The sequence below is a fragment of the Lygodium microphyllum genome, chromosome 3 (assembly GCF_053477565.2).
Source record: "Lygodium microphyllum isolate KBCC chromosome 3, Lygodium_microphyllum_v1.1.10, whole genome shotgun sequence".
Lineage (NCBI taxonomy): Eukaryota > Viridiplantae > Streptophyta > Polypodiopsida > Schizaeales > Lygodiaceae > Lygodium > Lygodium microphyllum.
In genome coordinates, this window is record NC_141137.1 from 138,244,776 (window position 1) to 138,257,011 (window position 12,236).

Consider the following 12,236-nt stretch of genomic DNA (forward strand, 5'->3'; position numbering starts at 1 on the left):
AACTGTACTGTAGCTGCTCTGGTGCTGTACTGTAACTGTTCTGTAGACCTTCTATAAGTGTTCTGTAGAATTTATGTGTAACTTTGGAAAAAAAAATTAACTTTTGGAAAGGATGAATCTAAGTTCAAAAGATCTAAAACAAATGGAAGAAGCAGCTGATTGAAGAGAAGATTGAGTGATAGTGACAGTAATGAGCTGTGAAAAGACACTGTAGTGGCTCTGGTGACTCTTCATATCAGACATACCTTTTGGGAGGTGTATCCAAGACCTAAGAAGGATTATTTAGAGTTATTATGAGAGTATTGTAGTGAGGAGATGATGTACTATTGATAGAGAGAGAGAGAGAGAGAGCCAGAGATAGTCAATTCTATCAAAATAGTGTAACTGTATATGAGAGATTGAGAGAGAACTATGAAGACATTGAAGATGAATAATATGTGATTGATTTCCATTCAAAGATGTGTATTCTTTTGTGTTCTTTGTTATATTGGTGGATTCTATGAAGATGTTGAAGATTATGGTTGATTCTATCAAATCCGTAGGAGATATCTGCTATGATGCTACGTGAAGAATTGTTGTTTTCTTTGTTTTCATGATCAGAAGAATGAAATAAAAGCTTGTTGATGTTACAAGATAGATTTTCTTGTAAGAGAATTCCATTTTCCTTGTAGTTCCTCCTGGGGCTCCATGTTTTTTGTGCGCAGCCGGGGAAACTTGCCATCAACAAGCACCAAAAGAGGCTGAAAATGAAGGAAATGGCATCAAGAAGAGGAGAATTCAATGGATGTTTGCAAAGTTTCCTCTTCCACTGAAGAGTTGGATATTCTCATTATCAAAGCCACTTTCCACAAGAAGTTCATCACACAATGGTGAAAACATATCACCATCATGATGCATGCTCTATGTGGTGGATTGTTTCCTCTTCCTCTTGAAGCAGCAGAAACTTGCATCTTGGTGGCAAACTGTTTGGGAACAAACTGAAGAGCAGAAACAGAGAGAATGACCATTCATGGAAGATTTGGCATTCATTGAGAAGTTTCCAGACATTATCAAGTGGGAGATTGTGAAGAAGCTTCAGGAGTCTTGGTCTGTGGAGGTTCACGAAAACAAGAAGGAAAAGTTGGAATTTGTTCGTGGATGCTCAACAGCAAGATACGTGGGATGCTTGGTGCACTAATAATCTTTTGTTTGTCCAATTAGCAACCCACTGGAAGTTGGAAGACAGAGTGTTTTTCACAACATACAATGTTGAAACCCTCAGAAGCTGGCATTATTATAATGATGCAACAACAATCCTAAGAAGAATGAGTTTTGATACTTTCAGAATGGAATATCTTCCCCTCTATAGTGGTTTGAAAGCTGAATTCAGAGATGTTGAAAAGAAGTAAGTAGAAGAGATGTTGGCTAGAGAATCCCTCAGAGACTAAAGCCCTCTCTGATACTATCCTATTGAGTCCAGACCAATTGGTTGAAGCCAACCCCTTGATGAATGATGCAATAAAACCCTAGGCCAACTCAACCTAACACTTTTAGTGTCCCAACTGCTCCACATGTCGAGAATAGCACATCAAATGTGCCAGAAAACCCATCCATCGCACAAGTGGCCAACAGACACCTTTTTAATATACTATTGAGATAGAGTATGTGAGCGAGAGAGAGTGTGTGAGAGATAGCCAATTTTTCATGCAAAACAATGTATTTATGAGTGAGAGATTATAAGAGAGACTATTAAGACTATGAAGCTATTGAAGATGAATACTATTAGACTCCTTGTTATTCTTGGTGTTCCTCTTGGGGCTCCATGTTTTTGGTATGCAGTCGGGGAGTATTGCCATCACCAAGTACTAACAGAAGCTGAAAATGGAAGAAGAAATATTGTTGAAGTGGAAGAAAAGCAATGGAAGATTGGTGAATCCTTGCAACTATTGAAGAATTGGAGATCTTCATTGCCAAAGCCACTTTTTACAAGAAGTGCATCTCTCAATGGCAGAAGCATGTCACTATCTTGATGCGAACTCTATGTGTTAGAACGAGTCCAGAAGTACGTGAGAAGAGAGAAGGCAAAAATCAAGTTGAGAACGAGCTCGCAGCAGAAGCCTCCTTTGACGCCCTAAAAGCACTCTTTACCTAAGTCCCCATGGCGACTCAAGGTCCCCTTCCTAGTCAGATTCGTCCTGGAAATATTGATGACAAGACAGAAAATGTAGTCTCATTGCCAGTTTTTAAGGGAGAGTACAATGAAGACCCTGATCTTCATGTAGCAGAGTTCATGGTAGCATGTGTGGCTAACAATGCCAGAACCCCTGAGCATTGGTTAGCAATATTTCCCGCCACTTTCAAGGGTGCGGTGTTTCAATGGTATGAGAGACAAGCAACAGGAACTTTTGGTACATGGGACAACCTAAAGTTGGCCTTCCTCACTAAATTCAAGCGTTACATGACAGTCGCAGAGACAGAGTAGAGACAGTACAAAGACAGTATAGTTACAGAGCAGAGATAGTACAGAGGCAGAGCAGATACAGAGCGGATACAGAACAGAGACAGAGCGGATACAGAGACAATCACAAAGACAGTAACAGACACAGAGCCAGAGCCAGAGCCAGAGCCAAAGGCAGAAGCAGAGTTAGAAGTGGTGACAGAAGCAAAGCAGATGCAGAAACAGAAGATCTGTTCTTCTCCTACAAAGCCTCTACAGAAGTAGAGACAGAGCCTCCAAAGGAAGATGATGAAAATGATGAGGAAGAAAATGAAGAAGGATATGAAAGTGCAGATGAAGATTTCTGTCTGATAGAGGATGATCTTGTTGATGTCCCTACAGAGACCTCAGAGGCCGAAGATCTTCGGGTGCTAGATGGAATGACTATGGTTCCATTTGGGTTGATCAATGGACCACAAAGTATGCAAAATCTGTATAACCAATGGATTAAAAGCATAAAAATTAAGTTCACCAGTGGCTCCTGTCGCCCTAACTATTTAGTCCAAAGAAAAGATGATGATGATGCCCCCTGCCAACAGAAGCCAAAGCCCTCAGAGCCCCGGCCTCTAGCAGGTCCGTGCTATGTGACATTCCTAGACGCATCCTCTGAAGATGAATCCCTGAGTCCTGAAGAAATCACCACTCACACAGAAGCAAACAAAGCTCTGATACCCTTCCAGCAACCTAAATAGACAAATGAGTGATCTGTTCAGAAGGAAGACACTGGTTCTAGTGGAACATCAGACGAGGATACTACTCTCTTGAAAGAGTCGGACCTCTATCCAAAAGCAATCTGTGGGACATTTATTCGTGAAGTGGAAGGTGAAAGACAAGTAACGTTCTTGGATACTGACGGTACTGAACATCACCTAAAAGTGGGCCTCAATATTCCAGGAGAAGAATTAGTGGTCCTGCAAGACCTACTCAAAGAGAACTTAGACGTGTTTGCTTGGTCATATAAAGATCTAAAGGGGATTGATCCCACAGTATGCTAACATCACATTGACCTACAGCCCGATGCCAAACTTGTAAGGCAAAGACAAAGGCAAATGAATCCTAATTACTCTGCTCTGGTGAAGGCCGAATTATTGAAACTTCTTGAAGCACAGTTCATTTATCCCGTGGCTAACAGTGAATGGGTTTCGCCCATTGTGGTAGTACCCAAGAAGAACAAGAAACTTCAAATATGTGTCGATTTTCAAAAGCTGAATTCAAAGACAAAGAATGATCATTTACTTATCCCTTTTACAGATCAACTGTTGGACACAGTGGCAGGCCATGAGCTGTATTCCCTCTTGGATGGATTCAGCGGATATAACCAAGTCCAAATTGCAGAAGAGGACCAATCCAAAACAACCTTCACCACAGAATGGGAGACCTATGCCTATAGAGTGATGGGATTTGGGCTCTGTAATGCTCCTGCCACCTTCCAATGAGTAATGATGGCTACCTTCCAGAATCATCTCCATGATTTCATTGAGATGTATCTGGATGACTTTTGTGTCTATAGCTTGATTCATGAGCATTGGGGACACCTAGAGCAATGTTTTGACAGATGCTGCGAGTATGGGATTTCTCTCAACCCCGACAAATGTGTCTTTGGCGTCTCCTCGGGAGTTCTATTGGGCCATATTGTCTCTGCACAAGGGATTTGCAATAGACCCGACAAAGATAGAGAAGATTGCTGCATTAACAGCACCAACAAACCTCAAGCAATTGAGAGGATTTCTTGGCCATGTGGGCTACTATAGAAGATTTATTGCACATTTTGCAACCAAGGCAGCCCCTCTGCACAAGCTCCTAAGGAAAGAAGCTGATTTCCTTTGGACTGATGACTGTGAAGAAGCCTTTAATACCCTAAAATAGTGCCTTATTCAAGCACCTATTTTGCAGCCTCCTGATTGGACGAAGGAGTTCCATGTGCACACAGATGCATCAGTTGAAGGGCTAGGTGCTGTCCTATGTAAAAAGGGCCCCTCTAAATTAGATCAACCCATTTATTATGCAAGCCAGAAGGTCACTGATAGGGAATGGAACTACACAGTGACAGAGCTTGAGTACTTGGCAATGGTGTTTGCACTGGAGAAGTTTCGACACTATCTATTGTCAACACATTTCAAGTTCTATGTGAATCATGAAGTCCTGTCCTTTCTGATGATCAAAGCAAATGTTAAAGAATGACTGATGAGAGGGTTGCTATTATTCCAAGAGTTTGACTTTGAAGTAATCACTAAGCCTCATCGTTCCCATGTCCTAGATGATCATCTATCACAGATCCCTCAAACAGAAGCAGAGGAACATGATGATCCAGACCTTCATGATGCTTCTTTATTTCTAATTGAAGCAGCTACTCCCTGGTATGCAGGCATATCCAACCTCTTGGCAACTCAACAATATCCTCCTGGCATCTCAAGTCGTGAGAAGAAGAAGCTTCTGTTAGAATCAGTCCCCTACACCTTACTAGGCGGTGCATTGTACAAGAAAGGCAAAGATGAAGTGCTGCGAAGATGTGTTGCAGGGGATGAAATCGGCTGATGGACCTAAAAACGGGCCGGCACTGGCTCATGCACTAGCTGGGCCTCGTCACTATGCACAAGACAACCCCTCGGCCTCGCGGCCAGGAGCGTCTATCAAAATCTCTGCCTTCCTAAACATTGCGTTTGCAATACGTTGTAGTCCAACTGATCCTAACCCAATATTACTCCTCAGAGGGAGTCCCTTTCACATAGCCAAAAAGCTCGAATCACATACACATGGGGTTCCTCCTACGGCTGAATGTCGTCAACCCTCTGCGACTCTCCTACACCTTGGGGATTGGCCCCTCAGTGCGTCGCTCAACAAATAGACATTTCGCACAAACGTCGCTCAAGGTACCAAATAAGCGTGTCCAGGAATGTGCCATTTTCCTTACTCACGTACTTCCCCCTTGACCCCCACGACTAGCCTACAGCATGGGTACCTTACTGCCTCTCAACGTAGGTCATGTCCTAATAAACCAATTGTAATGCATGTCCAGGAGCTAATCACTAATACTTTTAAATTCTTTTTCATGCTCTATGCATTTGGTGGATACCTAGTGCTCAAACATTTAGCAAAACAGTATTGTGCACAAGTGCAAAACCATTCTTTTAATGGTTTCCAACTACCGTCCGTGCTTCGTTGCATGGGCCTAGCACCGAGGTGATCCTCGTGCTACTAAGCTATTAATTTTAATTATTATCCATCCTAAAATGCTATGCATAGAAATCAGCAGCTTTCCAGTTTATAGGGTATTTTGACATCATTTTATGTGAAAAAACCGGAAAAAGACACACTAGAACAAGAAGGTGGGGTTGAACTGAGGCAAATCCTCATACTTCAGTCCCCACAAAAATTCACAAACATTGCTCTTATTTATGCTTATTTTTCGGAACCCAAAATGCAAAATTTCTCTATTTTTAGGGTTTTTTCACCATTTTCTTGTATTTTCCCTTATTTTCTTGCATTATTTAATTACTGAAAATTAAGAACAGATTAGGGGCTGTGGCCCTTAGTTCCTTCTTGCAGAAAAATGAAAGTTTAGTTGATGTTCCTATTTACTTCCCCATTTTTATGCCAAAAAAACATCATTTTCCCTTGATTTTTCATGTTTTTCGTGTTTTAATGTATTATTTTGAACCACAAGATGCATATTTTTCTGATTTTTTGATTATGACCAGCAAGAACTCATAGAAAACAGTAGCATGAACAATTTTTATCCCACATGAACAACATTTCATCAATTAAAAGCTATAGAATCTCAAATTTCCTTTAAAAATTTTAAATTACCGCTTATTTGCTTGTTTCGGGTTTCATGTCCATGGCTGCGAATTTGGAAATCAGCAGCACTTCATGTCCAGTACAATCACCAATCACCATTTCCAACCCGTGGAGCAATCCGATCCATGCCGGACAAGCCTCCATCATTCTTTCTTCTTCCTTCTTCTCCCCACATGAACTTGCCTTTAGAAGAGAGAGCGGGAGGAGAGAGAAAGACTGATTTTCTCTCTCCTTCTACAGGCCACCATTCCCCGCGTGGATCGAAGCGACATGGAGCGTGGATCGAATGTGGAAGCCCTCTGCCTTCGGATTCATGCCTTGCTTGACAGCCATCATCATGATTTGGGGGGGGGGGGGGGGGCACGTTTTTTTCGGCGGTTGAAAAACAGCCGCCCCCCCCCCCCCCCCCCCCCTCCTACATCACGTTTTTTTTGAGAGGGGGGGTGCCAAAGGTCACCCCCCTCTCTTCACACCCTTTGATATTTCCAATTTGGCCCCCTTTTTGGGCACCCCGGTCGGTTTCGGGCCAACTTCCGCATACGGACTCCGATTGTCATGCTGTAAATTTATGGGCATCCGCCTCGGCATCCCGGACAGGCCTGCAGCTCCCACATCCTATCCTGACTGATAGAAAAAATACTAAAAATCCGGAGGTGTCACTTGGGCGCCCATCGACTGCTTATGCTTAAAATCGTCCTAAATCGAGCCGCCGCCTTTGACGGTGAATATTTTTCCCTTGATATTCATAATTTTTAGCTATTTTTAAGCACTTCCCGTCACCTAAATTCCGCTCTCATCGGCATAGTATTGAAAGCATGCCATGACAAACCATGTGGTGGACACTTTGCAGGAGAAGTGACAGCTAGGAAGGCTCTATTAGCAGGATACTAGTGGCTGACCCTCCACAAGGATGCATATGATTACTGCAAGAGATGTGATGCTTGTCAACGACTGGGAAAACCCACCAAGACAAGTGCCATGCCACTACAACCCATTCTTCCCTAAAAGCTACTCGAGAAGTGGGGGATTGATTTCGTGGGTCCCATTGATCCACCCACCAGATGGAAGCAGAACAGATACATCTTAGTATGTACGGATTATGGCACAAAGTGGCATGAAGCTAAAGCCCTAAAGCAGGATGATGGTAACAGTGTAGCCATGTTCATGTACGAGAATATCATCACCTGTTTTGGCAGTCCCCTCGAGCTGGTAAGTGACAGAGATACTCATTTCCTTAACAAAATTATGGAGGAGTTGACCTAACTGTATAAGATCCGCCATCACAAGTCCACTCCCTATTACCCCAGAGACAACGGCCAAGTTGAAGTCACCAATCGCATCCTTTACTCGATTCTGACAAGAACAATTGCCGCACATCATCGCGACTGGGATGATCGACTTACAAGGGCCCTCTGGGCATATAGAACCTCTCATAAGGTAGCTACAGGACAGACCCCTTTTCAGCTAGTGTATGATACAGAAGCCATCTTCCCTGTTGAGCTGGAATTGCCCTCTTTGCGAGTGGCAGTTAAAGAACGCTTGGGAGATAGTGAGTCACTGCAACACCGTCTCCTGGATTTGGAATACTTGGATGAGATACGGCGGATAGCCTTACAGTGCATGGAAACCACTCAAGCACGACGCAAGGCCTATCATGATAGTTTCATCAAGCACAAGGAGTTCAAAGAAAGTGATCTTGTTCTAGCCTATGATTCGAGATTTGGCAAGTTTCCTAGCAAGATTCAACAACGGTGGATGGGCCCGTACAAGGTACTTGCTGTCAATCCTAATAGCTCTGTCCAGGTACAGACCGTTGATGCCTCTGAGGATCCTTTCCTGATCAATGGCTATCGCCTAAAGATGTACTTCCCTCCCTGGGGATTTTAACAATCACAGCCGACCTACCCTTTCCCTTTCGGGCGGCGCACTATCCTTCTCGTCGTGCTTCTGATGGCCCTTATGATTCTCTTCATGAGGGGGTCTCGTTCGGCTAACACCTCGCAGAAACATCTCAACCGGACCTTGTTCTCTTCTCGTCGGATCCAACAACGGTGGCGAGGTTGGTCCTGACATATGATATTTCTACCATTCTCTTTCTTAATGGAAAAAACAAAAGAAAAAAAAGAAGAAAAGAAAAAAAAAAGGGAAAAGAAAAGAAGAGAAAACAAAAGAAAAAAAAACAAACAAACTGTTATGGGAGAAAATGAAGAAATTCCTTGTCATAACAGGCCTGGTTCCAAGAAAAGGTGAAAACACCCTTGGGCGAGAAGCTAACTATGGAAAAGGTGGTAACGCCTGACTCATCACTAGCAAAACCTCTTCAGCAAGTAATTTGTAGCCACCTCCCTTGGTGCGTTGTCTCTACAATATCAGTCCTTCTGCCCTTCTTAACAGACGACCTTTCTTACAAATCATTGAAGTACGAGACTTGTTGGTTGCCTCCCTAGGTACGCCTCATCTTCAAGATCCTCATGACAATAAGAGGCAACATGATCTTCATCACCAACCCCTTGAGTGAAGTAAGCTTACATCCTAACAAGATGGGGACGTGAGTATGGGCTGCCCTTTGTATCTATCTGAGAGTGAGACAGAGGATGGGGTGAGTGACCAATTTTTCCCTTCAAATCAAATGAGAGGTGAGATGTGTGAATGGAGTGTTGCACGCATGGGATGGGCCTCTCAATGCACAATGCACAATTTGTTCCTGTGCACTGCACCATAAGGCTCCCTGGCCTTCCTCCTTGCATTGTATGCCGGCACAGGGTGGGATGCACACTTGCACTATCAAATGCGCACAAGGCATACAACCTCTGCACAAGTGACAGTGAGGATTACATCAATGGGTTTCAGGAAAGGGCTGCCCTCTGTATCTTTCAACAGAGCGTGAGACAGAGGATGGGCTAAGTGTGACTGGTGTTTCTTCAATCAATTATCAAGAGGTGAGGATTGAGGGACATTACGACTCTTGGAGTCAGGTACGTTCCCGTTTCCCTATGCACCCATGGGATGGGTCTCTGCCATCAGCACAGGACACGTCATTATGTTCTGTACACTGCACTACAAGGCTCCTTGGCCTTTCTCCTTGCACCTATGCCAGACGAGTTGGACACAGTGATGCACCATCAATTGTGCACCATGGCATACTCTCTTCGTACCATTCCCTTGTTGATTCCTAAATCAGGTGTGAGATCTGGGTTTTCATCATTATTTCCTCGAGTGATGTTAGTCATGGGGCAAGTAACTACTCTTTCAATCCATTTGAGTGATTGTGAGTTGAGTGCAGTATCCCTCGCCATCCACAAATTTCCTGTGATTCCTTCAACTAGCTATCTCCCTGAGCACTGCTACGTGGTCCCTACCACAAAGGACATTGAACGAGTGCTGTGAAGATACCTTGTTACCTCCTGGAGCCGATGACGACACCAGACGCAACCTCGATAGTCGACATTCCTCCTCGGCAATATGGGCCAAGTTTTTCTAACTCTACACCTTCTGTTTCTCAGTGACGGTCATGTCTTAAGTGTGGGGACGTTCATGGTTAGTCTGATGTGTGGTATTAGGTCCTTGTTATCTGGTTTACCCTTCCTGCTAAGGTCTTAAGTGTGGGGACGCGTCCTGCGGGTCGATGATGCATACCCCCATGCATATACCCTGTTCTGATCATGCATCTATGCCTAACTTCATTTTACCCTGATGGGGTCCCTTCCCCACCCTTCCGTTCTATTTCACCCTATCGTCGGGGTTGTTTCTGACCATTTGCCCTTATTCTTGGTTTTGCACTTCTTTCATACAAACAGACCTTACGTTCACCGGAATCCCAATTCAACCTTATAGCCTTGTTCGTCCCTTCAAACTTCCTATTTTTCCTTTTTACTAACCCTTGTTCCGACATATGGTTCTTAAGTTATTAATTTTTGAAACAATTCACATAAATGGAACAGTTTCCCATGTGAATGCGTCTTCATTGTTTCCGAACTCTGATCTGATGTGTCACGCCTATCCTACCCATTCCCTCTGACGCTTTTCTTTTTATTCTGAGTCCTTCCGATGCACAGTTTATCCGTTATTAATTTTTATGGGTTTTGGGACCTTTTTCGTGCCTATTTTTCACATTTTTCCATGTGAACCTATCATATTTTCATCGGAATTCTAGTTTGATTTGATAGCCGCGTCCTGTCAACCTTTCCCCCACTTTTTCCTTTTTCCTCCACCCTCTTCCAACCGCCGAATTTTAAGTTATTAATTTTTTCGAGTGTTTTCAGATACGTTTTTCGTGTTTTTTCCACGTGAACCCCTCCTAATTTCCCCCAAACTGAGTTTTAATGCACCAACCCTATGAATCCCTTTCTTTTGAACATTTTTCCTTTTTATTGTCCTCTATTCTGGCACACGATTCTTCTCGTATTAATTTTTGAGTCCATTTTTTAGTCTGTTTTTGGGGTTTTTCCCATGTGAACGTGTCCTATCTGGATCGAAACTATGTTTTGCCATGATAGGGTTGTAGGACACATTGTTTTGCACACTTTTTCTTCTTTCTGCACTTCGTTTCGATACGCAGCTTTTTCGATATTAATTTTTTCGAGTGTTTTTGGGTTTGTTTTATGTGTTTTTTCCATGTGAACACCCTAATTTTGCCCCGGACCCGGTGTTGCATGTTTCCAACATTTTCCCCTCGTCTCCCAACACATTTTCCCTTTTTACGGATTTTTTGATCCAACAAACGGTTTGGATTTTATTAAATTTTCTTCCTTTTTTTCGTGTGATCGCATTTCTCGCCTTGCACGTGAACGCGCCTGTTTTTGGTTTTACGCACCTCGGGACGCCCCCGTGGTGTCCGTGGCTTGCGCGCCACCGTCCCTGCTCGTTTGACTCTGTCACTGCAAATGTTTTTTATCCTTGCATGTGCATGCGCGAGGACCGGGGGTGTATTTCTTGCCCTCCATTTTCCATTTTTTATTTTGTTTTTCTAGTTTCTCTTTTTAAAAAACCAAAAAAAATAACAATAACCACAGCCACCCAAAATAATAATAATAATAAATATAAATAAAAAATAAAAAGAAAATTAAAAACAAAATCAAAACAAGTAGAGAGAAAAAAAAGCAAAAAAAACAAAGAAAGAAACAAACTATATATATATATATATATATAAAGAACAAGAAATAACCAAAAGAAAGAAAAACTTTTTTTTTTAAAAACATACCTACCTGTTACCGTTCGTGATGCCTCCTCGTCCTCTCTCCTCCTTCCTCCTTCTTCCCCTTTCTCTTCTCTTCTCTCCCCTTCTCCATCTCCTCCTGCTCCTTTTCTTCCCCCCCTTGGCCCTGTCCAGCCGCGTTCGGCCACCCTCCAGCGCCTCTCAGCCGCCCTCTGCAGAGCTAACGCCGCCTCTCTCTCCTTCGGTCACCCGCTCGAGCTCGACGCTGCCCACTGCCTTGGCCACGACCGCCTTTGTGCCCCTGCCGTCGTCCACGCCCAACCGTAGCACCTCCATCGCCTGACGCCCCGCCGTCTCCTCCTCCACCCTCTCTCCCCTCCTCCTCCTCCTCCTCCTCCTCCCCCACCACCCTACTTTGGTTAGTAACTAACTAACCTTCGTTAGTCATTAATTAACCCTAGCTAATCACTTAAACTAACCTTAGTTAATAACCTAACTAACCTTAGTTAGTAATTCACTAACCCTAGTTTATGATCACTTACCTCACTATGGTTAATTGAACCCCCCCCCCCCCAACCTAACCTAACTATGGTTAATTGACCCCCCCCCCCCAACCTAACCTCACTATGGTTAATTGACCCCCCCCAACCTAATTATGGTTAATTGACCCCCCTCCCCCTAACCTAACTATGGTTAATTGACCCCCCCCCCCAACCTAACTATAGTTAATTGACTTCCCCCCCCACTAACCTAACTACAATTAGTTAACCCTACTAACTTAACCCCTAGTTCGTTGACTACCCCCCC